Below are 27,741 nucleotides of genomic sequence, written 5' to 3'. Positions count from 1 at the left end.
CATTGAACGCTGTGTACTAAAGAAAGGAGAAGGCAGTAGGGGTTAAAAACCAATCTTGCCTTCTCCTTTTGGTTCTCAGATGTGACTAACAGCTGACAACCTGTCCTGCTTCTGCTTGATTGCAGAAACAGGGGCTTTAATCCCCTGCCGGATTTTTACAATTGGCTGGGATTAAAGCCCAGTACCAAGCGCCGTAAATTTACAGTGCTTGGTCCTTAATGGTTAAACAATGCAAACAGTAACCATTACAACAGATTAACAATTTAGTCATATGACATTAGACTAGACAGGACACAGGGCTTAGATCTTGCCACAGTGGGTCACTTCTCAGCTGTTGCAATAAGTAACCCGAGGGGCAAGCACATTAAACAACAGCTCTTACTCCAAAAAGAAGACCTTACACAGCTCCGATGCTGGAAAAAACTACAATATTACGGGTGTTAGAATGTGGCGATGCAGATTCTATTGTTTTGATTTAAAAATGTGGGATTTTTGTGCTTAACTAGTGAAAATAAAAAAATCTATATAATCTAGTATTCGCAGTAATGATGTAAAGTTAGGTTATTTTTACCGAATGTCATAAAAATCAAACTTATTTTTTTAAATGGAGCAATTTCTGAAAGGTTTTTCCATCCCCCCCACAAAAAAACCTTTGTATAATTATTTGCACCCCAGAGTGGTGCCACTAAAAAATACAACTTGTCCCATGAAAAATAAGTCCGCCTATGGCTACGTCAATGAGGTATGGCTCTTGCAATGAGATGATGAAAACTACCTGGACCTTAAGGCACAAAATAGGACGGTCACTAAGGGGTTAAGTCTACTACTTCACCCCTCCAAAGTAGAAAACGTAGGTGTTAGGAAATATTTGCGAGTTTCGAGTCACCACGCTATCATGAATGTTACGACTGTAATGTATGACCAGACATTACTAATGGAAACTAATTGGAGACCTCTTCATATGATGCTTCTTCGGTGCGATACTGAGAGCGTGACTCACCGCTCCTCCTGCCGCTCCTCCATTCATCTCCTCTAGATTGTTTTTAGTGTGGATTTTGTTTGTTCGACATGTGAAATAGGAGTATTTCAACTTCAAAATAACAAAAAAAACCTGCTTCAGGCGACGGATCACTTATATCCACTTAATACTCTAATTCTATTCTGCACATTTTTAGTCATCTGTGTATTTGTTTCTAGGAAAATGGAGGAAAACCATGATGGCGACTATTAGGGCTGCTGCACACTGGCGAGGGCGATATTGGGCTGTGATTCATGTCCTGACATCACAGTCCTTCTAAAAACCCCCTGAGCGTGTCGCGTATTCACAAGGAAACAGTCTCCCATCCCTGCTTGGGTTCCCTTCATCTTCGCCGCAGCTGTCACAGCCACAGCAGAATCGCGTGTTCACCCATTGTTTTCAATGCTGCCCCCGGCCCCACTGAAAACCTGTGGAACAGGGCTAAAGGAATCCCATGCCGCAGCTGTCACAGCCGTGGCAGGAGATCGCGCTGTTCTCTACTATTTTCAATGGGCCCCATTGAAATTACCATATATACTCGAGTATGAGCCTAGTTTTTCAGCACATTCAAAGTTCTCCTGTAGCTCTCAGTAGAGCTACTGTACCATGTAGACCAGGTCTAAATCTTCTCTCTCTTTTCCAGAGCAATGAGCTGCTTCAGTGTTGAATAATTGACTTTTCTTGAGAAAAGAGTTTGATAGAAGCATTATCTCATGTGTCATTGTAGGAGAGGCACTGTCTCCTTCCCCTGTCAAGCACACTTTTAGTGCAACATGACATTTTGACAGCTTGTACCTTGCCAACCTCCATTTCTGTCTATTCTCTAACATAAGGCATCATCTTACCGGATGCACAGTCCTAGTCTTACCCAGAGAACAACACAATAGGAAGTTTACTGTCTGGACTGTTGAACATTGTAGAGCTCTTATCTGTGGAGCTCAATTTTTGTTGACTTCCTAATGGGACGTTCAGTGTCCATTCACATGTTTAAAGGCCCATTTACATGCAAAGACAATCTTTCAAACAATTGAAAGTTTGACAGTTTTAGCGATCGTTTTGCATAAAGTGTTAATGGACACTAATGTCCATTAACACTTTATCAGCTTCATTTGCATGTAAAGGGGCCTCCTGGAGCTGCTTGCTGAGCACAGTGCAGCATCTGAGGAGCGGGCCCACAGCCGAGCAGATGGCAGGATTGATAAAGGTTTCTGTCAAGGTAGCTGGGGACCCATGCAAGTTACTGCTGGGGGAGGTTAAATGGAAAGGGTAACTTGCGGTTACCTTACAGTTCTTTGTCACTCGTGAGACCCCCGTTTCTTCCTCTGCGGTGAACCTTAAGATAGAAATAAAGTACAGTGATCCCTCATGTATTGCGGGGGTTACGTTCCAGAGACCCCGCGATACGTGAAAATCTGCAAAGTAGTGGCGCTATATTTACACAAATGAATCTGTTGGGTGAACTGCCAAACAATTGCAAAAGTGAACAAACAGACCGATGCTGTGATCAGTGAGCCAATCATCGCCCAGGATACAGAACACATTCCATCAGCCAATAGTGTGCCTTGTACAATCTCGCATTTACAAGCGCTAGTGGCGTACCGTATTTCCTGTACGTACCGCAAAATTCCGCAATATAGTGAAAAACTTTGCGAAAACAGAATTATATATGGTCTATCCAAAAACCGCAATGCACTGAAGCAGCAATCATTGAACCGCGATATAGCGAGGGATCACTGTAGTCCACGCAGAGATAACTTTCTGAGCAAACTGGGAATGGTTGGTAATACCTGTTTACTTAGGTCCAACAAAGTTCCAACAAAACAGTAACAGTTCAGAAGAAGAATACTTTACACTCTCAGAAGGTGGTGTGACAGGAAGGCTCTCTCAGGGTAATCCAGTCAATCCACAGTCTCAGTTATCTGTGTGATCCTGCTCCCGGCAAAACTCTCTCTCCTCTAGTACTCTCTACCAGTCAACACACACTCCTCTCGTTTCTTCTCCCTCCTCAGTGTGGGCAGCGGCACTGGCACATCCCAGATAGAGTTGGTCCAGGCTTAGCTGATGGATATCTTTCAGATTCCTCCATTCTGGACCATACAGACCAGACAGTGTCTGTGTGGCTCACTTGCAGACCTCTCTCTTACCAAAAGCAAAAACCAAAAAAGCCCCTTGCATATGCCTTGCAAACACATATATATGACACCGTCACATGACATACAACAATATACATTTCTCAGACATAACCCAGCATTGGCACTCAACGATTATTGCTCGTATGTCATTGTTTGAACGACTTTTAAGAGATAATCGTTGTGTGTAAATGGGGCTTTAGCTGCTGGCCAAGAGTTGTTCAGCTGTCCATGATTTCTCTTTCCGATGCCTGAATGTCCTCAGCAATATTTCACCTACTGGGGGGTTTGGATGTGGTACCAAGATTTTAAAGGGGTTATATCATAATTTTTCTTAATAATTAAAAACAGATAAACATTGCACATTCTACTAATCAGATTGCATGATTTTTTAAAATTCTGTTGTCAGTACATGACTATGGAAGCGGCCATCTTTCCTGAGCAACATTTAACATCACTTAGAATATATGACTTACAGCAGCTACATGGGCCATTCACACAATGGACGGGGGGGGGGGGCATTGACTTGTATGGGAGACTGTTCTAGAATGCTCTGTGACCTGTACACAGGTCATCTTGGAGAGGAGAGGGAGTAGATAGTCACAGCTTACACCTACTGTGAAGGGTGAATCCTGTGTTATCTACATATAGTTGTCACATATCAGTGTAATCCTGCCTGTGATGCCAGTGAGATGACCGCTGCAAAGCTTTCGCTACAGATCAGGAAGTGTCTGACTATTAGTAGGCTAAGTGGCTAGTGTGAAAAATACAGGATTTTAGGATTTTTTTTCCTCTTAAATATAGATTGTGACAGAAAGTTTTTTAAAAAATCACCAAAAATTAGTTGAAGGGATGTTCCAGGATCGATAAACTATCGATGAGCTATCCTCAAAATAGTCCACGAATAGATCTGTGAGGGTTCACCTATCCATGAATAGATCTGTGAGGGTTCACCTCTCGGATCACCTGATTGAACTGACTGTGGAGCTCCAGTGAGTCCACTTTCATTTGTCATGTGGCCCAAGAGTCAATGGGGCGGAGTCACGATACGAGGCACAGCTGCTATACAATGAACGGTACTGCGCCTGCTATGGACTGCCGTGACAGTGGCTCTCACCCTAGTGCCATTGTCACTTAAATCAGCTCATCGGTGGAGATCCCTAGCGACAGACCCCCAACCATCAACTATTGATGACTGATCCTGAGGATGGGCCATCAGTAGTTTAGTGCTGCAAAACCCCTTTAAAAATATGTTTAAACCAAAAATGCAATTTATATGACTAGTTATTTTGTAATGACACATACATAGGAGAATATAGGGAAAAAATGCTGGTTTCCTTCTTTTTGCCCTTTTGTAATTAATTAACTAATTAATACCCTGTTTCCCTGAAAATAAGACATAGCATGATTTTCCAGAATTTTTGAGGATGCAAAATGATTTTTCAGGCTTTTTGAGGATGCTCGAAATATAAGCCCTACTTCAAAATTAAGCCCTGCTAACAGTTAATTAAAAAAGTCAATTTAAATAGTGTCCAGGCAGCTATACATGTAAAAAAGTTAAACCTTTTTGAACAAAAAATAATATAAGACACTGTCTTATTTTCGGGGAAACACGGTAGTTAGTTTACCCTCTTGAGGCAATGGCCTATTTTTTCTTTCCTTCCTTCAAAAAAATCATATCTTATTTTATTTTCCTTTGATACAGCGGTAGGAGGACACGTATTTTTCACTGATACCATTAAGGCTGGGGTCACATGGGTCATATTCTCAGCGGAAATCTTGCGGTTTTGCCGCAGCGAAAAACCACGAGATTTCCGCTGGGGACGTGCAGCTTCAAAGCCCGTTGCACTTAGTCGCGGGTATTGGAGCGGCTTCACCGCATGCTTTTCTGTTGCGGCCGGCGCTCCCATAGAGGAAAGTGGGGCCACAGCAGAAAAAAAAAAAAGAATGGACATGCTGGGTCCAAAGAATTCGTGCCGCAGCACCGCGTTTGCCGCAAGAGATTCGCCACCCCGTGTGGACGGGATTTTTGACAAAGTTCGTCCCCATGGCTGGCTAATCCTGGGCCGCAGGTGGATTTGCAGCAGCGAATTTCCGCACGGAAATTCCACGGCAAATCTGCCCCGTGTGACCCCAGCCGTAATGTTTCAGAAAAGTGTTGAAAGTTGTTCTAGGATTTCAAAGTGGGGTGAAAAATTTCTGTCGCCATCTTCCCATCGGTGTGGATTTTATGCTGATTTTGCTGCGGATCCGCAGCAGAATTCACCTTTTCAATTGAAAGGGTGAAATCTGCTGTGGATCCTCATAACAAATTAGGGTGAGCCGTCTTCTTCTCCCAGCGTTGTCCGCAGGGTAACTCCCTCCCCCTCCCCATACAAGTCTATGGGAGCTTGCTGTGTAACACGGCAAAAGATAGGGCAAGATCATAATATAGTACTGAAAAAGACGGAGCCGGTCCTATATTTACTCTCACGAAATGAAGCAATAGAAATCCAATGCATCGCACGGTCGCGTTAATGCATGTGAAAATACGGTCGTATGAATAAGCCCTAAACATTGAAAAACCCTTTTATAGCATTATTGGGATACTCCAATGTTTTTTTTAAAAATCAACTTCTTATATTGGTATAAAATCAGCTATTCTCCCCCATTTTATTCCCTGCCACCCTAGGGTCATGACTCTAGTCCTGCTGGGATTTGTTTACTTGGCTTCAGTGGTGGTGTTTAGTATGCCTATAGGACATAAGTATAATGGGGGGGGGGGTGACGTGCTGTGTGTGCGTGGTGTTGGAGAGGGGCCCATATTATGTGAACAGCCCCGGGCCTCTGGTCTCCTTAATCTGCCATTACCTAAGGGTATGTTCTCACAGACGTGCTGCATATTTTCTGCACCTAAGGCCAGTTTCACGTGGCCGAGGAAATTGTGCGAGATTTGTACGTTGCGAGACACCCAATTTTCGCAGAGATATAAACCCCATTCTTTTGAATGATTTCATACACCTGAGCAATTCTTATCTGCGTAGCATCGCGATGCTATGTAGGAGAAAGGTCACAGCATGTTCTATATTTTTGCGATATCGCCATTATTAACAACTGGGTCGGCGGCAGCAGCGCTGCCCCATTTGAAGCAATGGGAGAACTCCATGATCCTCGGCTCTAGGGGAGTCCCAAGAGGCCCAGCTGGGGGAGTCCGTAGAGCCCCAGCTGTGGGAAGTCCCTAGAGCCCCGGCTGGGGGAAGTCCCTAGAGCCCCGGCTGGGGGAAGTTCCTAGAGCCCCGGCTGGGGGAAGTTCCTAGAGCCCCGGCTGGGGGAAGTCCCTACAGCCCCGGCTGAGGAAGCCCCAAAAGCCTCGGCTGGGGGACTCCCTTCAGCCGCCAGGGATGAAGGGATTCCCCGTAGTTAATGCGAGGCTGTTTTCATATGAAAACTCCTCGCATCCACTGGGCTTTCACATGGTGGAAAGTGCGATATCGGCCAGTGTGAAACTAGCCTTAATTAGCTGTGGAAAATCTGCAGCATTTAAAGTACAGGCATTGTAAGTTGCATTTTAGAGATGCCATCTGCTTTTTGGAGCAGTGTTGGGTGCCACCGTGAATTCCAATTTAATTGCTGCGGGTATTCCTTGCAGAATGCCCGTGAAGCCAACCATACAGTCATCTAATACCTGCTGCCTTTTCTATCACTATTAGCAGTCAGTTTTTGTGGAGCAATCATTGGCACTCTGGCACATTCTGAAGCAAGCACGCATCCTGTGGACCCAAACACCCCATTACTGGCTTTTAGAAGCGACGGATCAGTTCCAGTAAATCTATTTTGGCACGGTGCATGCAAGTCACCGAACAACAGATGGTCATGGCAGCTTCTATTCCTGCTGCCATCACTGGGCCGGGGCTGTCAGCTTGTTCCTGGCCTCCTCCTGTTCACAAACATTATTATACAATCTGATGTGATGTAATTAGCAAATGGTTAGAATACATTGCACTTACTGAAAAGTGACACTGATGTGCTGTCTAATCTCACAGCATCTAAAGGTGTCATGATTATCACAGAAGCTCTATTGACCTGAAGCCCCATTACTTTGGATACAGTGTATTTTTTTTCAAATTTCCTCCTGCATTTCTGTAACTCAGAATAATGGCATTCATCATAAAAACATTAAAATAGATAAATCACCGATCCCGATGGCATACACCCCCGGGTTCTAAGGGAAATAAATAATGTGTCAGACAGACCCTTGTTTCTTATATTTAAGAGGTCTGTAGTAACTGGGTCTGTTCCATTAATTTGATGGATAGCAAATGTGGTGCCAATATTTAAAAAGGGGTCGAAATATGAGCCTAGAAACTACAGGCCGGTAAGCCTGACTTCTATTGTGGGTAAAATGTTTGAAGGGTTTCTAAGAGATGCCATCCTGGAGGACCTCAAGGGAAATAGCTGTATAACTCCATATCAGCATGGGTTTATGAGAGATCCTGTCATACCACGAGGAGGTAAGCTCTAGACTGGACCAGGGAGAGTCACTGGATCTTGTGTATCTTTTCCAAACTGTTTGATACTGTGCCATATAAAAGGTTGGTATATAAAATAAGAATGCTTGGTCTGGGGCGAATGTGTGTATCTGGGTAAGTAACTGGTCAGTGATAGGAAGCATTTTTTTTTCCAAATGTCAATGGGACTTTCTAATGTTAAAATCGCATTGCACAAAAATCACAAGTTTGCATTGCTGCCATCGAAAACGATGATAGTCACCCAAAATCAGTCATTTCACATGGCTGTTATGTTATGTGGGGACAGCTTACAGTGACCCTCCAGTCAGGAGTTTAACATTAATCTATGTCAGTGCCTATGGTGGATGATTACTTACCATATAATGTACCTCCTTGGGCTCTTTGTACTGTAGCTGAGCTCTTCCAGGACAGAGCTGTGATCTGTGACTGTAGTTTAGTTACAGTGCCTAATCTGAAGTAGTCTGGGACGCACCCCGTCTGGCTCCTCTGCAGCCTGAACTAATGATAAAACAGGAGGCGTGTCCCAGACTACTTCAGATTAGGCACTGTAATTTAACTATAGGACGGATCTGTGATCTGTAACTGTACTTAAAACCCCATTTACACGCAACGATTATCGCTCAAAATCCGATTATCGCTCAAAATCGTGTTAGCACCGTCATGTGGGCCTCAGTTCCAGCCCTTCTGGAAGGCTTGACCCACACCATGACCCTTCGGCATGCAGCTGCTGATCATTGTTGCTAGCTGCCATCTGCTCTGAAGCATGCATCAGGGGCCAGCCACTCATCACCTAGCAGTGACTGTGGGTCACTCACACAGGTTGGTTGGAATGGCCTAGCGTGAGCGATACCTGGAGCACAAGCAAGCTCCCAGGATACATTGTAACTGAGGAGTGCAATGACGCTGTGCCTGACCAATGTTTGCAACTTGGCTAATAACACAGTTGTAAGCGTTATGGAGTGGAGGTGGCATATTGACTGGTCTGCGGGTTTTCTTCCAACAGCACTGCTTGTACCCTGCCACACGCAGCTGCTCAGTGGATACAATGTTGCTGGGAAAACCTAGAACAATCCACAGGAGACAAAGTGTAAATACAGACTTGGTGAGCTGCGCTAGAACTCTTGCTTGTAGTTTTTGCTTTTGGAGACTGCGATAGGAATAAAGGGGGCGCACCGGTCCTGGAGGTACTGCAATACCAGGTCAGTGCGCGGAGTGGGCAGAGCAAGCTCTTTTTCCCGCTCCCTGTTCCAAAAATCCATTTACTATATGGTCCCCAGAGAGGGGACGTATCAGAAAAGGTTTCGCCTGCAGCCCAGCCTTCCAAATCAGCCTTCCGCTGCTTGAGGCAATGTCAGGTTCACTGACAAGCGACAGGCCCTTTAAGACTTTTGCGGTCACCCACAATGCCGTGCTGCGTTTTTAAAATTTGCATAGCACCGCCTTATCGCTCCTCTTGCACCGCGCCCACTGATCCTAGGCTTGCGGTGCCTGCAGCACCCTTCACCTCCCTATGTAGGATGATTCAGCAGATGATTACATTGTAATCACTAGCTTGCCTCTGATTGAGGGATTTATTTTGCTCGCCACATTTGGAGTCGGGAAGGAACTTTTTCCCTAAAGTCTGGAAAATTGGCTTCAACCCCAGAGGGGTTTATTGACTTCCCCTGGGTGGACATTAATAGCCCTAGTAAGACTAATGATAGATAATAATCATCAACGTAGGCAGAAGTTTAAGATACAAAATCTCTTTTTTCAGCCTAACTTAACTATATACATATGATGTGAGGAGGGGCGCATCTGAGGCTCGTTCTGCCGAATTCCCTTGGCAATAAACCCTTGCAGTCATTCCGCTGTGGCTCACAATGGCTTCTGATTGTTCAGCAGAGTCTGTCGCCCCACTGGGTGATTGCAGCCTGTTCTCTAATGCAATTACCTACCATTCTATCTCAGGCAACAGCAAAAAAGCCTTGGTCTCTGAAATACAGCGTGTAAAGCATAAAATAAGACGATGGAAGGAATGAAAGGTGGGAAAGGCTCCGGAAATGGAAATACTTTTCATAAAGAAAAAAAACTAAAATTTACACCCTACATAATGCGGAAAACCGCAGCGGAATCCAACTCTGATCCCGGCCGACTTTGTCTGTACTGCAGATGACTGCGGACGCTCGCTGCCTGTCATGGGCAGTACAGATTTGTTTTTTAAATGTTTGTATTTCCAGCGCCATCTCTAGTCGGTAACACGGGTACCAGCAGCCCATCCTCAGTGTCAGCTGTGGATGGGCTGTCGGTTGGACGACTACTAGAGATGAGCGAGTAGTGCCTTAGCCGAGTATCTCCCCGCTCGTCTCTAAAGATTCAGGGACCGGCGCGGGTGACAGGTGAGTTGCGGCAGGGAGAGAGGGAGAGAGATCTCCCCTCCGTTCCTCCCCGATCTCCCCGCCCCCCGCCGGCCCCAGAATCTTTAGAGGTGAGCGGGGAGATACTTGGCTAAGGCACTACTCGCTCGAGTAATGTGCCTTAGCGAGTATAGCTGTCTGCATGGAGTCCACAGCAAAACGGAGCATGCTGTGACTTTTGTTCCGCTCACGGAAAACGCAATTTGTTTCCATGAATGTGAAGGAAAAAGCTGTTTAACATATCCTTCAATTCATGCTATTTGGCGCGGATCCTCCGTGTGGACGTGGACCACGGATTCCGCAGTATAAATCAGGTTGTTTGAAGCTGGTCTTAGTCTCATTAAGGGTGCATTCACACGAACGTATATCGGCTCGGTTTTCACGCCGAGCCGATATACGTCGTCCTCGTGTGCAGGAGGGGGAGGCTGGAAGAGCCAGGAGCAGGAACTGGGCTCCCGCCCCCTCTCTGCCTCCTCTCCGCCCCTCTGCAATATTTGCAATGGGGAGAGGCGGGACGGGGCGGGGCTAATTCGCACCACTTAGCCCCGCCCCCGTCTCACCTCCTCTCATTGCAAATAGTGCAGAGGGGCGGAGAGGGGGTGGGAAGGAGGCAGAGAGGGGGCGGGAGCTCAGTTCCTGCTCCTGGGCTCTTCCAGCCTCCCCCCCTGCACACGAGGACGACGTATATCGGCTCAGCGTGAAAACCGAGCCGATATACGTTCGTATGAATGCACCCTTATAGTGATGAGCGTGCATACTCGTTAAGGACAAATACTCGAGCGAGTATCTGCCTGCTTGTCCGCAAAGATTCGAGTGTCGGTGGTGGGGGGCGGCCGAAGAGAGCAGAGGTGGGAACTGACTCCCGCAACTCACCACTCACCCCTGCCGGCACCCGAATCTTTGCGGACAAGCAGGCAGATACTCGCTCGAGTATTTGTCCTTAACGAGTATGCTCGCTCATCTCTACTAATTAAGCTTCCCCAATGCAGAGGACGTTCTACTGCTCTAAGGGTGCATTCACACGGGCCAGTACAATATCGGTCCAAGTTAGGACCTGTGATTCTGGGTGCAAGCATGATCCGCTTTTGCTTAGAAAATACATCGCGTTGCACCTCTGTACTTGCGCATGTGAAAGATTGCAGGTGCTTCCAATGCAAAAATCGCATGGTGCCCGCATGCAAATGCAATTTTTTTTAAGATCCTGTAGGAAATTGGAGTTGGAAGGGACCCCCAGGGTCATCAGGTCCAACCCCCTGCTCAGTGCAGGATTCACTAAATCATCCCACACAGATGTCTGTCCAGCCTTTGTTTGAACACTTCCATTGAAGGAGAACTCTCCACCTTCCACACGTCGCACTGCACACGGATGGGAATGTCGTCTGTAACTCGCTGTTGCCCGAGTGAATGCAGGCTCAATAAGATGATTTTTGGACAATGGCCACTTCAGACGATGCGCTCACCATTCCCGAAAAAAAAAAAAAAAATTTAAACATTTGCTAATAGGTGGCGCTATAGCTATGCAACTCACACTGCAAATGTTCAACAAGTCCCCCTTGATTTTTAATAACACTCTTCATTTGCAAAACCGTGTTTTTTTCACCCCATGATGAACTTGTACGTCAAGGGAGGGAATTGGTGCGCATGAAATGCGCCACTTTTATGGCATATAGATGGCACAGACTGAAGAGCTCAGCCTGAACCATCCATACTGTGAGTGACACCTGGAGTCCGGCTGCAGCGTCAGTCATCATAGATAACTTTGATCATGGACATTAACCCCTTACATGCTATAGTCAATGTTGACCCCTGCATATAAGCAGTAAGCAGAAGGAGGGAGCTACCCCCATCATATCTCTCTACAATGCAGTAGCCATGGCTGGTACAGCCGAAGAAGAAACAGAATACCTGAAATTCAGAGGGTTGTAGCGAATTATCTGTGCGAACATAGGATCATACAAGGAGATAAAAATAAAGGTGAAATTAAGGGCTCGTGCCCATGGCCGTGACGGGCTCTACAAGCGGAACGCCGCGCCCCCAAAGACTCATAATCACCTCCGGGATCCACCGTTAGAGTCCCGCATGACGCGCCAGCAGTGTCATATGACGCGGCCGGCGGTGAAACTTATTCACGCTATACTTCCGCTGTGCTACAGCAGAAGTATAGCGTGTCGGCCAGCTTCCATTGACTACAATGGAAGCCGGCCGTGCATATTCTCGCGGCAAATAGGACATGCCGCGGGTTATTTCATGCTGCGGAATTCCGCAGTGTGAACATTGAGGTATTAGGTTTAATAGAACCTAATAGCTGCAGTGTAAGGGTGGATTCAGACGACCGTATTTCGGCTCGATTTTCACGCCGAGCCGATATATGATGTCCTCATCTGCAGGGGGGGGGGGGGAGGATGGAAGAGCCAGGAGCAGGAACTGAGCTCCCGCCCCAATCTGCATCCTCTCCGCCCCTCCGCACTAATTGCAATTAAAGGAGGTAGGATGGGGCGGGGCTAAGTTTTGAGGATTGGCTCCGCCCCCGTCCCGCCTCTCCCCATTGCAAATAGTACAGAGGGGCAGAGAGGGGGCGGGAGCTTAGAGCACTGCTCCTGGCTCTTCCATCCCCCCCCCCTGCAGATAAGGACACCGTACATCAGCTCGGCGTGAAAACCGAGCCGATATACGGTCATCTGAATCCAGCCTAACGCCGTGGCATTAGCCCTATGTGTCCAGATTTAAAAAATAAAAATCCTCCTTTTATCACACTTTTTCCTTTCCTTTGTAAAAGAAGTTAGTAAAAACTAATTGCTACAGCCGCATCCGTAATGACCCATGTAATAACTAAACACAGCTTTTTTTCGTTTAGCTCTCCTCCCCAAACTTTTCGGCTGATATACGCTGTGATCTGATGCATTGGATTTAGAGATGAGCGAGCACCAAAATGCTCGGGTGCTCGTTACTCGAGCCGAACTTTTCGTAATGCTTGAGAGCTCGTTTCGAGTAACAAACCCCATTGAAGTCAATGGGCGACTCGAGCATTTTTCAAGGTGACTGATGCCCCGCATGGGGGAGGTTGTGTGAAACACCTGAAAACATCAGAAAGTGATGGAAACACCACAGAAACGGATAGGGAAGGGCAGGGGCAGCATGCATGGCTGCATCTGAGGCTCCCAGGTCCCGCTATTAAGCCAAATTGTGGGCAAAAGCCTGGTGGTCACCCCCCTAACAATTTACTAGGAACAGACCATAAGCAGCAAGGCACACACGCTGGCACATCTTAGCTAAGCACCACACTACCTCCAACCAAGGACAATTACGGCCTGCGGGTGACACCACTGCCTCTTCTCCTGGGTTACATGCTGGCATTGCTGTCCAATCCCCCCCAGGACGCAGACACGAGCCTGCGTCCACAGCGTACTGAAATCTTTCCTAGCGCAGCGTCCAGCTATCCCTATCCCAGGCGGGGTAAGGCGCACCCCTTCGCCTACTCAGTAGTCCACAGCGTACTGAAATTTTTCGCAGCGCAGCATTCAGCTGTCCTCATGCTACACGGTCGCTTGATAGCCACATCACCCTCATGTCTATTTATAAATGCGTATTGGATGAGGAGGAACCGGAGGCACTGCAGGAGGTTGGCAGGGCCCGGCAGCGACCCTCTTTGAAATTGTGGGCGATAGCCCACAATGCTGCTGAGAATTGATGAGAAATTAACGTACGATCATCATTCCGATCCCATGCCACCTCCGTCACAAAATTTCATGTTCTGGTGGGGTCAGTCACCTCATCATCCACCAGCTCTTCCTCTGAATCCTCTGTCCGCTCCTCCCTCAGGCTTACTGCTCTAACAACAACCTCACTGACAGAAAACGGTGTCCCAACATCATCATCATCAACAAATACCTCTTGAGACACTACTTGGAAGTCCCCACCCTCATCACCCTGAGACTGTGAAAGGTCCAAATTTTGGGCATCGGTCACGACAAACTCCTTAGGTGGCTCATGAACTGTTGTTTGCGACTCAGGGAAGGGACCTGAGAACAGTTCCTGGGAGATTGCCTGTTCTGAATCTCTCCTTTTCCTGGAGTGACCAGGCTGGGAGAAAGGAGGATCAGCGTGAGGATTCAGAGGTCCAGTCCCTTGGCTAGCATGAGTGGACTGCATGGAAGACTGGGTAGTGGATAAATTGCTGGACGCGTTGTCCGCTATCCACATCACCTGACTGCAGTGTTGTGAGAGATAAAGCTAGGGAGCGTAGATACGCAGCAGGCACTGTTTCACACCGCCCAGGACCTCGGCCTCTGCCCACACCCTCATTTGGAAGTCTTCGTCCTCGACCCTTACCCCTAGTGTTGATCATGTTGTATAATGCACTGCCAAAAATAGACAGTGTAAAATGCGTACAGTCTTGTTATATAGTGCTGATTAACAGGACACACACTTGGGCCTATTATGCAAATGCTTTCAGCCAAAAATCATTAACAGTGATTTGCAGTGAGTGCACCAGTTCCCACACAGTGTCTCCTGTAATTCGCAGGAAGGAGGGCATTCTGGGAGCTCAATTTTGGTGTCCTTCCCTTTATAAATCCAGAACTTATGGGTGTACCCTGGTATGCTCTCTTACAGCTTGCACATTTTTATGCCATACAATGCCCTCCTACTATTGGGATGATATCGGGCAGGTAGTGAGAAATTTTTGGTTTTCTCCAAACATTACATTTAGAAATGAGACCAAAAAGTTAAATCTTGGTTTCATCAGACCAGAGAGTCTTGTTCTCACAGTCTCAGAATCATTTCGTTTTGGAAAACTTCAAGCGGCTTTCATGTGTCTTTTACTGAGGAGGCTTCTTTCTGGCCACTCTGCCATAAATCCCATAATGGTTGACCTTCTGGAAGTTTCCCCCATATTCACACGGGATCTTTGGAGCTCAGTCGAAACTCACAATGGCTTCTTGTTCACCTCTCTTACCAAGGCCCTTCTCCCCCAATTACTTACTTTGGTGGGTCAGAGGCTCTAGCAAAAGTCCTGATTGTTCCAAACTTCAAATTTAAGAATTATGGAGGCCGCTGGGCTCTTGGGATCTTTCAGTACAGCGAAAAAAAATTTGTAGCCTCCAAATCTGTACCTCCACACAATCCTGTCTCTGAGCTGTATAGGCAGTTTTTTCTTCCTCGTGGCTTGGTTTTGGCTCTAATATGCAATATGAGCCGTGAGCCCTTATATAGACAGGCGGGTGTCTTTTAAAACAATGCCCAATCAGTTAAATTTACTACAGGTGACTCCAATCAAGGTGTAAAACCATCTCAAAGATCATCAAAAGAAATGGAAGCCCCCAGAGCTAAATGTCAAGTGTCATACCAAATGGTGTAAATATTTATGTCCATGCAAAATGTTTTTAATTTTTTAAGAGGTTTCTAAAATTCTGTTGCTACTTTGTCATTATGGGGTATTGAATGCACAAGGATGAGGGAAAACTTGGCCTTTTTCAAATAAATGTGTACAAGACTACAACATAACAAAATGTCAAAAAAAAATGAAAGGGCCTGAGGACTTCCCATTGTAGGTACAACCTGGGCCTCCAAGACCAAGATATTCCAGAATGAACTCTTATGTACATGAAATTTATATGCAGTGACACGACACTGAGATCTGTACAATAACTACAGGCGAGACAAGAAGGAAAACATGATGGTGTGAATTATTAAACTTACAAAAGGCTGGGAGCCGCTGTCTCATAACAGCTGCGACCAAATGAATGATGGCAGCGTGGAAATAGCAGGGTTAAAAAGTAAAGCATGGTTGTCCTCAACGTCAAAAGTGTTTTTTTCAGTTATATATACTCCACCACTAGAGGCGTAACATGAAGCTCCTGGGCCCCGATGCAAAACTTGTAACAGGGCCCCCAACTATAATGCTTTATTCATAGTACTGGGCTCCCTATATGGAGAAGAGAGGCCTTATGGGCCCCCTAAGGCTCCTGGGCCCGGGTGCAACCGCATCCCCTGCACCCTCTATAGTTATGCCTCTGTCCACCACCCACTTTCAACCCTATAAGCTAAGCTGTTATCCTCACCTACCCTGTCGTTTCTTTGGTGTGAGCATTGGAAGCCGCTGCTCAATGCACTGAGCATTGTTGCTACATCGTCCGCCCAATATAAAATTAGAACTAGCGGACTAATTAGCGCACCACTCAATGCACTGAGCGGCGGCTTTCAGCGGTGACACCAGGGGAACGATGTGGAAGGTAATTATAACACATCCCCAGACTTTTTTTGGTCATGTTCTCAACCCCTCATTACTCTCTGATTGTCCAATATGGGGTTTTCCTAGAATATGTGAGGACTCGCTCCTCCAAACTGTTCCACCCCACAGATGCTACAGTCATTGCTGACCGTGGTATCTTTACATTTTTACAGAAATAACTTTTTTCCTCGTATGCAAGGCTTTAAATATTGAACAAATGAAAAGAACATAAAAAAATAAACTACCATGATTGGTATCGCCACATCCATAACAACATATAATATCAAATATGGAATTATTTATCCAGCATTCGAAATTCCTTGAAAAAAATGCCAAACTAGTCTTTTTCTGTTCTTCTCACTTCCCCAAAACAGGAATAAAAAATAATATAAAAGCCATATCCCTTTAGGGCCTTATTCAGACGACCGTATATCGGCCGGGTTTTCACACCCCCGTCCCACCCCCTCCCATTGCAAATAGTGGTGGAGAGGGGGCGACAGCTCAGTGCCCTGCTTCCGACTCTTCCAGCCTCCTCCCCCTGCAGAGAGGGAGACTGTATATCGGCCAGACGTGAAAACCCGGCCAATATACGGTCATCTGAATAAGCCCTAAAATGGTACCAATAAAAACTACAAGTTGTTCCACAACAAACAAGCCTCCTACACCTCTGTCAACTGAAAAATAACAATTCTCTAGTCTTGGAATGTGGCGCCATACAAAAAGTATATTTGTTAAAAAAAACTCTATAAATTAGCTGTTCTCATACATGTAATGACCCACAGAACAAAGGTAACATAATACTTATAGCGCACCATCAACCCCCCAAAAAAGGGGATTTTTTTTCTTCCTTTTCCCCCAGCATAAAAAAATAAATAAAAGTAAAAGTTATTCAGTGCGTTATATGTATCTGAAATTGGTTTCTATAAAAACTAGAACTCGTCCCAAAAAATACCAGGTGCCATACAGCTACAGTGACAGGAAAATAAAAAAGTTATGACCAGTGAAACACAAAAGGGGATACGATTTACCGTATTTTTCACTCCATAAGACGCACTTTTTTTTCCCTCCAAAGGGGGGGAGTCAGTGCGTCCTGTAGAGCGAATGTGCAGCCGGAATAAAAAGCCAACACAGCAGGAGAGCAGAGCGGCCCGCCCAACAGCTGATTGGTGGGGGAGTAGCAGGGAGCTCAGCCGCTTTATGGGCGGCCGGCGGCTCCTGCTATGAAGCTTACAGATAGTGTGATAATGATTGCTCCATAGCAGAGCCTGGCGCTCTTAAAACAGCTACAGATAGTCCTCTACTTGCGCACAGGTTCCGTTCTGGGAGCCTGTTCGCAAGTCCGAACAAATGCTTGCATGGAGCAAGATCGCGGGTGGATCCCGCTCCATACAACGTCGGGTGCAGGCTTTTCTTACAGCGGACACCCGGCGGCAGCAGTTCCGACGAGCTGTGCTGCTTGTCGGAACTGTTAACACTTTAAATACCGCTCTGACAGCGGTATTTAAAGTGTTAACAGTTCTGACGAGCGGCGCGGCTCGTCGGAACTGGCGCGGCTCGTCGGAACTGCTCCCGCTGGGTGCCCGCTGTAAGAAACAGCCTGCACCCGACGTTCAGGGGGCCCGTACAGCGTCCCACGATGAGATCGCGGGACGCTGTGTGGTTGCTAGGCAGCCGGGGACCTCCTGAAAGGCCCCAGGGCTGCCTATGCAGAGTGCCCATCAAGCGCAGGGCTTGATAGGCGCTCTGCATAGACAGCCCAAAGGCCTTGCAGAAGGCCCCTGGCTGCCCAGCAACCGCGATCTGACCGGACAGGCTTCTATCAGGCTTGATAGAAGCCTGTCTGGTCCCTGCCCAGTATGATGTAATGCCATAGCATGACATCATACTGTGCCATAGCATTACATCATACTGTGCCATAGCATTACATCATACTGTGCCATAGCATTACATCATACTGTGCCATAGCATTACATCATACTGTGCCAGAGCATTACATCATACTGTGCCATAGCATTACATCATACTGTGCCATAGCATTACATCATACTGTGCCATAGCATTACATCATACTGTGCCATAGCATTACATCATACTGTGCCAGAGCATTACATCATACTGGGCCAGAGCATTACATCATACTGTGCCATAGCATTACATCATACTGTGCCAGAGCATTACATCATACTGTGCCATAGCATTACATCATACTGTGCAGGACAGATAGTTAGTATCTTGCGAAATTCGTAACTCGAATGTTCGCAAGTCGGGGACTATCTGTAGTTGGTGGGGGCGGGGAAGCAGCAGGGAGCTCAACAGTTGGTCAGGCAGCCAGTGGCTCCTGCTACGAATCCCACAGACAGCGTGGTAACGATCGCTCCAAAGCAGAGCCCAGCGTCCATAAAACAGCTGATTATTAAGAGGAACTGCTGCCCTCCCTCTGACTTATCAATCAGCTGTAGTTAAAGACAGCTCTCACTTCTGCCGGCTACATAGCAGGGGGAAGGAGAGAAAGAGCTACCTATATGCCTACTGCGGGGGTTGCCTGCAGTATTGCTTTCAATGGGGCCAGCTGAGGCAGCGCTGGCCCCATTGAAAGCAATGGGCACAGAGCTACGGTCACACGCAAAAAAAAGAATTCTCATTTGACTGAGCCCTAAGGCTGCGTACACATCATGTTTAAAGACTATGTATGTGCCTGATGTATCCATGGGGTCTCGTTGACCCAACTTATGCTAAAAGAGTGTCATTTTGGACACTTCTGCCATATCTTTTTTTTCCTTTTACTTATGCCATATCATATAGAGGCATCCATTACAAAGACCTATAGCATATCATTTTTTACAACGGACCCTATGGGTAACTTATGTCTAAACAGTGGCAAACGTCATAACCCTCCGTTGAGATTGAGACATACTGTTGCTCTCTGGTGTGATTTGAACTGATCCTAGTGCTGTCAGAAAAATACTTTATTTTTTAAGTTTTGGATTCTGTGAAACATCTCCAGTAAACGCTGCATGAGATTTCGAGCAGATGTACCTGATGATATCATACTTTATTTCTGAACACAGGGTTTTTTTTCATGAACTGGGAATACCACCAATTTTGAAGCCTAAGCCTCCAATGACTAAACAACCTTAATAAAAAAACATGACACACTTTCGGTTCACTGCAGACGGTTCCTATTTCCTGGCACGCGTTGAGTCATCTTCATAAAGATGTAGGAAAGGGGGAGATACAGGAAAGCCGATTATGGATAACATAGTTTGGCCTGAATTTACCGAATGTCAACTATTAACAAAGTTCAACCTTAGGACGGGCCGAAATAGGAAACTTTTATAGCCTCAGCGCCATTATCGCTCCAGCAACATAGATGGTTTATGGTTCTCCTTGCGGGAATAGACAACCATTTACTGATGTCATATGCATCGGAAGGTCTGGACCATCGTACAGTGCATTCCTCTGTATAACCGGGCTTCTACAAAAAAAAGTACGGGGGTATTTTGCATCATGGGACATTTTAATGCCATTTTAAGGAACACCTCTTGAATGTGGTTACAGATGTAGCAGAGCTAAGCTCGTCCTTCGGTACTACAATTCTAATGTCACACTGTGTTACTACCCATTGTTCTCCTTGCAAATGTAGGGCAGCCAACAGAGTTTCAAGGGAAGGTAGCTATCACAGTCAGGGGCGTAACTATAGAGGGTGCAGGGGATGCAGTTGCACCCGGGCCCTGGAGCCTTAGGGGGCTCATAAGGCATCTCTTCTCCATATAGGGAGCCCAGGACTATGAATAAAGCATTATAGTTGGGGGCCATGTTACAGGTTTTGCATTGGGGCCCAGGAGCTTCAAGTTATGTCTCTGTGCAGCATGGTTTAGGTATGGGTACGGGTACAGATACAGATAGAGGGAGGCCCCAGCTCACGTTTTGCATCAGGGCCCCTGAGCCTTTAGTTACGCCCCTGATCACAGTGTGTATACAAAGGAAGTATATGGCAAACAAGCTCTAATGCAGTATGGCCAAAAAGGTATTGTTATACACAGTTAAAATGGTAACAAATAACTTTTTTTAATTTCCTTTCTTCTCAGATCACCAAAAACTGGAACGTGAGGCAAGAATCTGTCGTCTCCTGAAGCATCCGAATATAGGTCAGTCTCAAGTGTCTTACTAAATTTGCAATGTGGTTAAAAAAACAGCTCTGATAACCAAACTAGCAAAGCAATGTGTGTGCAACTTAAAGGGGTTTCCTGGGCAAATACTATGGGTGACCAGTCCTTAAGATAGGTCATCAACAGCTGATCTTTGGGGACTTGCCACTTAGGATCCCCAGCGAGCAGCTGATTACCTGAACCGCTGTTAGTGCAGCACGGCTGGACATCGTCATTGGGGTCGAAGGTGGAAGTGTCATAAAAGACTTCACTCCCATTGAAATTAATGGGTAAGCTGCCTCCCACTACATTTACGTATCCAACCCCGGTGGGAACTGGAAGTGCCAGAAGTGTAATAATGATTTAAATGGCAGTGAAGCCCTTTATGACACTTCAGCCTTCAACCTCAATGATGACGTCCAGCTCCATTACACTGACAGTGGCGATAAGCTGATCACCAGGGATTCTGAGCAGCGGATCCCCAGTGATCAACTATTGATGAGGATAGGTCATCAATACTATTTGCCCGGAAAACCCCTTTAACTTTAAGGCTAGAGCTATGGGTCAACTTTGACTGTGACGGAGGTCACACAATTAAGGATAGCTGTGTAGCGCTGCAACCTTGCACTACCATTGAACCCAATGGAGTCATAGAGATTGCTGCTACTACAATGCCGCAGTCGCAAAAAATACATCGAGGCTGTTTTTTTTTTAACTGCAACAACACAGTCGCGTCAATCTGTGACTTGTACAGTTACTCCATTGAGTTGAATCGCAGTGCCGGGTTGCGGTGCTACATAGAGATCTTTGGTCATGCAACCCTTGCTGCAGCCAATGTCGCCATGTAGCCATAGCCTAAGTTCACTCTCACACATGTGTAATATGCCCCGGCCTCCTAGCTCTACTTATTGTCCACTCCATTCTTGGTCTTTCGGTAGTATGACATGGTTCATTAATAGAGATGAGCGAGTATACTTGCTAAGGCACATTACTTGAGTGAGTAGTACCTTAGCCGAGTATCTCCCCGCTCGTCTCCAAAGATTCGGGGGCCGGCGCGGGTGACAGGTGAGTTGCGGCGGGGAGCGGGGGGGAGAGAGAGATCTCCCCTCCGTTCCTCCCCGCTCTTCCCCGCACTCCCCGCCAGCCCCCGAATCTTTAGATGCGAGCGGAGAGCTACTCGGCTAAGGCACTACTCGCTCGAGTAATGTGCCTTAGCGAGTATACTCGCTCATCTCTATTCGTTAAGCAAGTGATGAGATCAGTGTTTTGCGGCAGACAGGTACCTGGTATAAATGGAACAATGATTTCTGAATATATACTTGATGGCTCACTACGATCAGGAAACAAATTTCATTGCATGCGATTCAGGCCCGTTGTGACTCTCCGCATACATAATGTATTTTGCACATGACCTTTGGAGAAGAGGGTACCCCTCTCTTTTGGCAGTCTGGTGAGATCACATCAGTCAGACACCTCTTTTCTATGATCGGGAAGCTGAAGTAGACTTTCCGCCATGTCCAACCTCTCACATCTTCCATCACTGTACCCACTACACCAAGAACAACCTTCGTTTCCACCAAACTCCCTCCTTTATACCCCCACTCTTGCTCCTCCCAAGGGACTCCCAACTTCCCTCAACCATTCACCTCTCCGTAGTGCGGTGTTCAGTTATTACAATCTTTTTTGTGGAGGACCTTTAGTGAAAACCAGATGCTACTTATCAAGATTGTGTTCTTGGTGAACAGGTGAATTTGGAGGTCTTCCTAGCAAGTACTGAAGTTCACATGAGAAGTAGATGAAGGGAATATTGCTTTCCTGGACAATTATTCAGATTGCCTTAAAGTGGTTTAATCAGCAGGCCTTCCATGTATAGATTTCAATGAACACCATCTAATGCTTCATTTCCCCCGTCACATCATTGCAGGCTAAATGTCTGTCACTGTATTGTGTGTTGTAACCAAAGTCACTCAACTGTGCCTTTTGTGTCTACTTGGATTAGCACATGAGAAGACGGGAGTACTATACGGAGGTGGGAACGCCTGCAGGACAGCCACACGCATGGCACCTAGGAATGTATATGCCACCTCTAAAGGTGCCCACATACCTCTGATAAATATCGGACGAGCTTGGAATTGTAATGGGGAGAGGGGAGTAATCTGCCACCAGATACCTCTTATCTCCCCTGAGAACAGCAGGAACGGAAGTTAAAATTCAACATTTACGATTTTGCTTTCCCCCGACATCATCTGTCTAGAGTCAGTAGGCCCCCATAGACATATGGTAATCATCCGCAGGTTCAGATGGCATTCCTACTTTGTGTATGGCTGGGGCCTTCATGATTTCCATTTACTTTAGTGGAGGTAACACTCTTGATCAAAATAGTCAGAGACCACCAAGTTTTGGTTTAGGTAGCCAGGGATGAGGTTTCAGCCCAAACAGGAAGAGGGGTGTCCACAGGTGCATTCGTTTAGAGATTGAGAGCTTGCCACGTGGGGTGGAGTAATTCCGATACCAATGAATGTGCCACCAGCAGTATTCTGGAAGTAATATTGGAGTTGTGTCAAGTAGGTGAAGCTGGAGGGATGAGATAGAAAGCTGGTCTTATACAGGGGGCTTCTTCAGCGATAAGAAACAGCATGGGTGGGATTTGGGTCAGTGAAAAACTGATTGATTTCACTGTGAGTGCATGCATGTTTCTGTATGAGTGTGAGTGTTATCTGAGTGTTGTTCATGTGTGTCAGAAAAAGACGGACGATGGCCCACTTCATGTAATTTAAAACACCCATAGAAGTCAATGGCTGCGTCAAAATAAACAAAACAAGCGCACGCACATCTCATATGGCTGCATTCCGTTTTTTCTTTTTCTGCACCTATTGACTTTAATGGGCAATTTTGGTGCATGAAGGCACCCCAAAATTGGACATGCAGCAACTCATTAACACAGACCACTAGTCCATAAAAGAAATTGCATGTGTTAATGACTATGTTCACCTTAAGGGCGCTTTCACACGGGCTACAAAATCTCGCTACAAAACGCATGTATGTGAAGCCCAGGGTTTCCAATGGGTTCTTTCTCAGAGATGTTTGAGAACCCATTGGAAGCCATGGGCTCCACATACAAGCGTTTTGTAATGATGTTGCATCGCTACAAAATCTCGTGATTTTGTAGCCCGTGTGAAAGAGGCCTAACTCCTCAACACTATATGATGTAAGTTTACGTCCTGGGTGGCTGTGATTGACAGCTGGACTTCCGCTGCTAACCCCTAAACTGGGATCAATGTTGTTTGTGGCATGTAAAGGGTGCCAGAGGGAGTGTGCTGGTCGATGGGTTGCCATTGAAACCAGATGCCATTGCCTAGAGTCTGGGTCTGGCATGGCATATAATTGCTAGCAATAGCAATAATGCATTGCAGTACAGAGGTACTGCAGTGTATTATCATAGTGATCATAGGATCAAGTAAGTATAGAAAAAAAAAGTTTAAAAAACAGTAGTAAGAACTGCCTTATTTGCCCACTTTCCCCTCTTTTAAAGATAAGCAAACAAAAAAACCCCGCACATTTGGTATCACCGAATGCGTAACGACCTGTACTATGAATTGAACATACTAATTATCCTGTACGGTGAAAAATGTAAAATAAAAACCTAAAAAAGTGGGCCAAAATTCTTATTTTGTTTATTTTGCTTCTCTATAAATGGTCTAAAAAGCTGTATGTACCACAAGATTGTACAAGATTGTACCAATAAAAACTACAACTCGTCCCACCAAAAACAAGCCCTCACAGAGCTCCGCCCATCGAAAAAAAAAAAAACGTTATAGGATTTTGAATGCAACAATGCAAAAAAAAAGTTAAAAAAAGAGTATTTATTTTGCAAAAGTAGAAGAAAGTAAAAAATATATAATTTTGGTGTTGGTGTAATCATGTCAACCTGCAGAGAAATTTACCGTGTCATTTATGGAGCATGAGTCACGGTGTAAAAAAAAAATAATGCAAAAACTGGGTTAGAGGCTTTTTTCTCCCTGACATCCCCAAAAATTTACCTAAAGTTATTCAATGACTTAAAAACAGTACCAATAAAAACTACGGCTCATCATGCAAAAACAAGCCCTTACATGGTGTCGTTGAGAAACATAAAAAAGTTATGGTTTTATATATATATACTTATATATATATATATATATATATATATATATATATATATATATATATATATATACAGTATATACACTCGACAAAAAAATAATGCACCACAAAGGAGTTGTTGGAAGCAGATGGAAGCTCATATTTGTGATTATGATGATATATAAGTCATTACAATTTTAGAGCGAAGACTATTTATTGGCAAAAACTGTGCAATTTAAAAGCGTCTCTAGTACCCTATTAGGCCACCTCTACCCTGGATATATGATGATACAACACGCCAGACTGGGGTGAGGTGAGCAGCAATGATGGTGGTCACAGTGGCTACGCTACTTTCCCTCATTAGCAGAAAGGCAGTGGAAAGTTGAAAAAGGATAAATTAGTTTTTGGCTTGTTTTGGGGCAAAGTCGAATAGGGTAAGATGTTAGTTTGTCAAGTTCGTGACACCAGACCATATACTGTCTGAGACCCGTGCCGGACAAAATATTAAGAATGTAAAAATAAGATAAAAGTCATTATTGCTCCTAGAATGTAGTGTGGTACCTCAGTGCAGATGTAATTGTGGTGGGAAGAGACTCCAGGAGTCGGGATGAATGGTGTAAACTGTAAACCAGTTTATTGCTCAAAGGGAAGGAAGTCATTATTGCTCCTAGAATGTAGTGTGGTACCTCAGTGCAGATGTAATTGTGGTGGGAAGAGACTCCAGGAGTCGGGATGAATGGTGTAAACTGTAAACCAGTTTATTGCTCAAAGGGAAGGAAGTCATTATTGCTCCTAGAATGTAGTGTGGTACCTCAGTGCAGATGTAATTGTGGTGGGAAGAGACTCCAGGAGTCAGGATGAATGGTGTAAACTGTAAACCAGTTTATTGCTCAAAGGGAAGGATCTTCAATACTTTATATACACAGCATTACTTTATATCTTGAGGTAGTCTTTCTCTATGAAATACAGTTACATACATCCGGTTTTAAGTGCAGAACCCATATCTGTAAACTTTGGTGCTCTATAATAGTTAGAAATCATGGAAATCCTCTTTATTCCTCTTAGTTTTCTATTTCTTTAAGTATGAAGCTCTTATTTTAGTTAGTTACGGTTACTTTAGGCCATTCTTCTTCTTTCTTTATCCGATTCTCTTTCTCTATCCTTCATTAAACTGGATATTTCCTTCTTTGGTATTAGGTAACTTCTGTGCTCACACTTTTCTCCTTCCCACCACACTGGCTTCCTCCTGATGTTGCTCCTTCTGTCTCCTCTCAACGTCTCCTGGTCTCTCCACTCTCCTTTTTACTCCTCCCTCTCTCTTTTATATCAGCTCCTCTCAGCCAACCTGTGCGAAGACCTCTCTCCTAGCTATCTAAACCACCAATAAGGCTAGGATGGGGTTTTCTAGTATGAAATGAGTGAAAAACAACCAAACTTTACATTCTTAAAGCTATACCTCATATTCAAGAAATACCACATTGCATTCATAGAGTGTACAACTTCTGTATGCTACAACGAGATGCAGTCATGCATGAAGGAATACTGGCTCCATATGTTATCCTGTGGCACATTTGCCACATGTTGCAATTCAGCCTCTCGATTCTGCACACACGTAGGCTGCCGAAACTGATGCCCCAGCTGGTCCCATAAATGCTCGATCGGCCAAGGAAGTGTAGCAACACGGCGGAGGCATTCCTGGAAAACCCTTCCCGTGAAAAAAAACCTCTTGGAAGCCCTGCCATGAGAGGCAACACATGTGGCCATAGGATTTCTGGCACATATTGTTGAGGCGTTAGTGTCCCTCATACCACTACTAGGGGTGACCGAATGTCATATGCAATGGCTTCCCAAATCATCACACCAGAGTTGGGGCAGTGTGCCGCTCCACAGCATAGGCAGGATTGAAACTCTCACCACGAGGCTGCCATATTCGACCATCTTTGGCTCCAAAGCAGAACCTGGATTCATCACCAGTCTGTAGCAGTCCAGGTTTTTTGTTCACATCATCACTGCAAACAAAGGTGACGTTGTTGGGAACGTTATGGGCGCAGAGACACCAAATTTCCTTTTATTAAGCGCCTAGAAGTAGTCCGGGCAGAGACACGGGTCTGTAGTGAAGGTGCCACCTGTGATGGTAGACAACAAAACTGTTGGATCTGCTCATACTTATTGGTGTATCAAACGATCCTCTCCACTGGTGATCTGTTTGGGCCATCCGGAGCCTGTTCACCCTGTCTGTGTGCCCTCATGTAACCACTGCTCCGAATACCTCCTATCAGCTTGGTCAGAATGGCATGGATGGCGGGCAAATTGTCAAAATGACCATCCGGCTTCTCTCATTTCAAAATCTCTTAACTGGGCAAAATGTCTTGGAGCGCGTTGTAGAGGCGTCTAGTGGTCGATGATCTCTCAACAAGAGGTACACTACACAAAAGAAGCCTCCAGGAGCCCTTTAATAGGGCAACGGGTAAAGCAATTTTATGGTCTCTGGTGGCAAGACCCAGTGCCACATCCCCCTGCTTTCATTAGAGGACCACAAGTGGCCCACGTTGCAGTAGGTGGAGATGTTGTATTGGGCCAAAGGAGCTTCACTACGAGCCAATGCATGCTAGCTTGCTGATTGATCCGCAGTGCCTCGTAGCACTTGGCGATTATATATTTGGGTACTTAGATTCCAAATATATCCAAAAGTGTATGAGTTGTGCTGCCGATGGGGGATGATATTAGTGCTTTAGTCTTACTACACTGAAGAACATAAATCATGGATAATAATAAAAAAAGAACAAAAACATAAAAATCCTCGCAGGGAACATTGGTGACCTACAAAACATCGTTCCAATTAGCAAACAGTAAAATAACCCCAAACTTTATGAAAAAGTCGCCATATCGTGCGGTTGCCACAAACGAGCCGTAACACTCAGCACATTCGCAGCCCACAGGATTTTTCATCCTAGCAGCTGCAGCAATTTGCACTTGTGTTTTTTTTTTTCTGTCGGCCCCCGATATATCGTATATAAGCGCCGGCTATAACAGTAATGGGTGCAGAATAGGATGTCTCTGCTACCCGGCTGATATTGCAGTGCACACGCTTACATATACGGGACGGACTGCCAGGGATTTATTAATGTTTTATATCATTTATGAGCAGCCTGTCAGGTTCAATCTGTCTCCCTAGCACCGCGGACCTCTCT

General features: G+C 45.5%; 1 pseudogene; it reads right to left on the bottom strand.

Annotated features, from left to right (window-relative positions):
• Window positions 1-8,817: 8,817 nt before the first annotated feature.
• LOC136613298 (U2 spliceosomal RNA) lies at window positions 8,818-8,945 on the bottom strand (annotated as a pseudogene).
• Window positions 8,946-27,741: the final 18,796 nt, after the last annotated feature.

The sequence above is a fragment of the Eleutherodactylus coqui genome, chromosome 2, assembly GCF_035609145.1.
Source record: "Eleutherodactylus coqui strain aEleCoq1 chromosome 2, aEleCoq1.hap1, whole genome shotgun sequence".
Lineage (NCBI taxonomy): Eukaryota > Metazoa > Chordata > Amphibia > Anura > Eleutherodactylidae > Eleutherodactylus > Eleutherodactylus coqui.
Note: the sequence above shows the minus strand (reverse complement) of the source record. Positions and strands in the feature narration are given on the sequence as shown.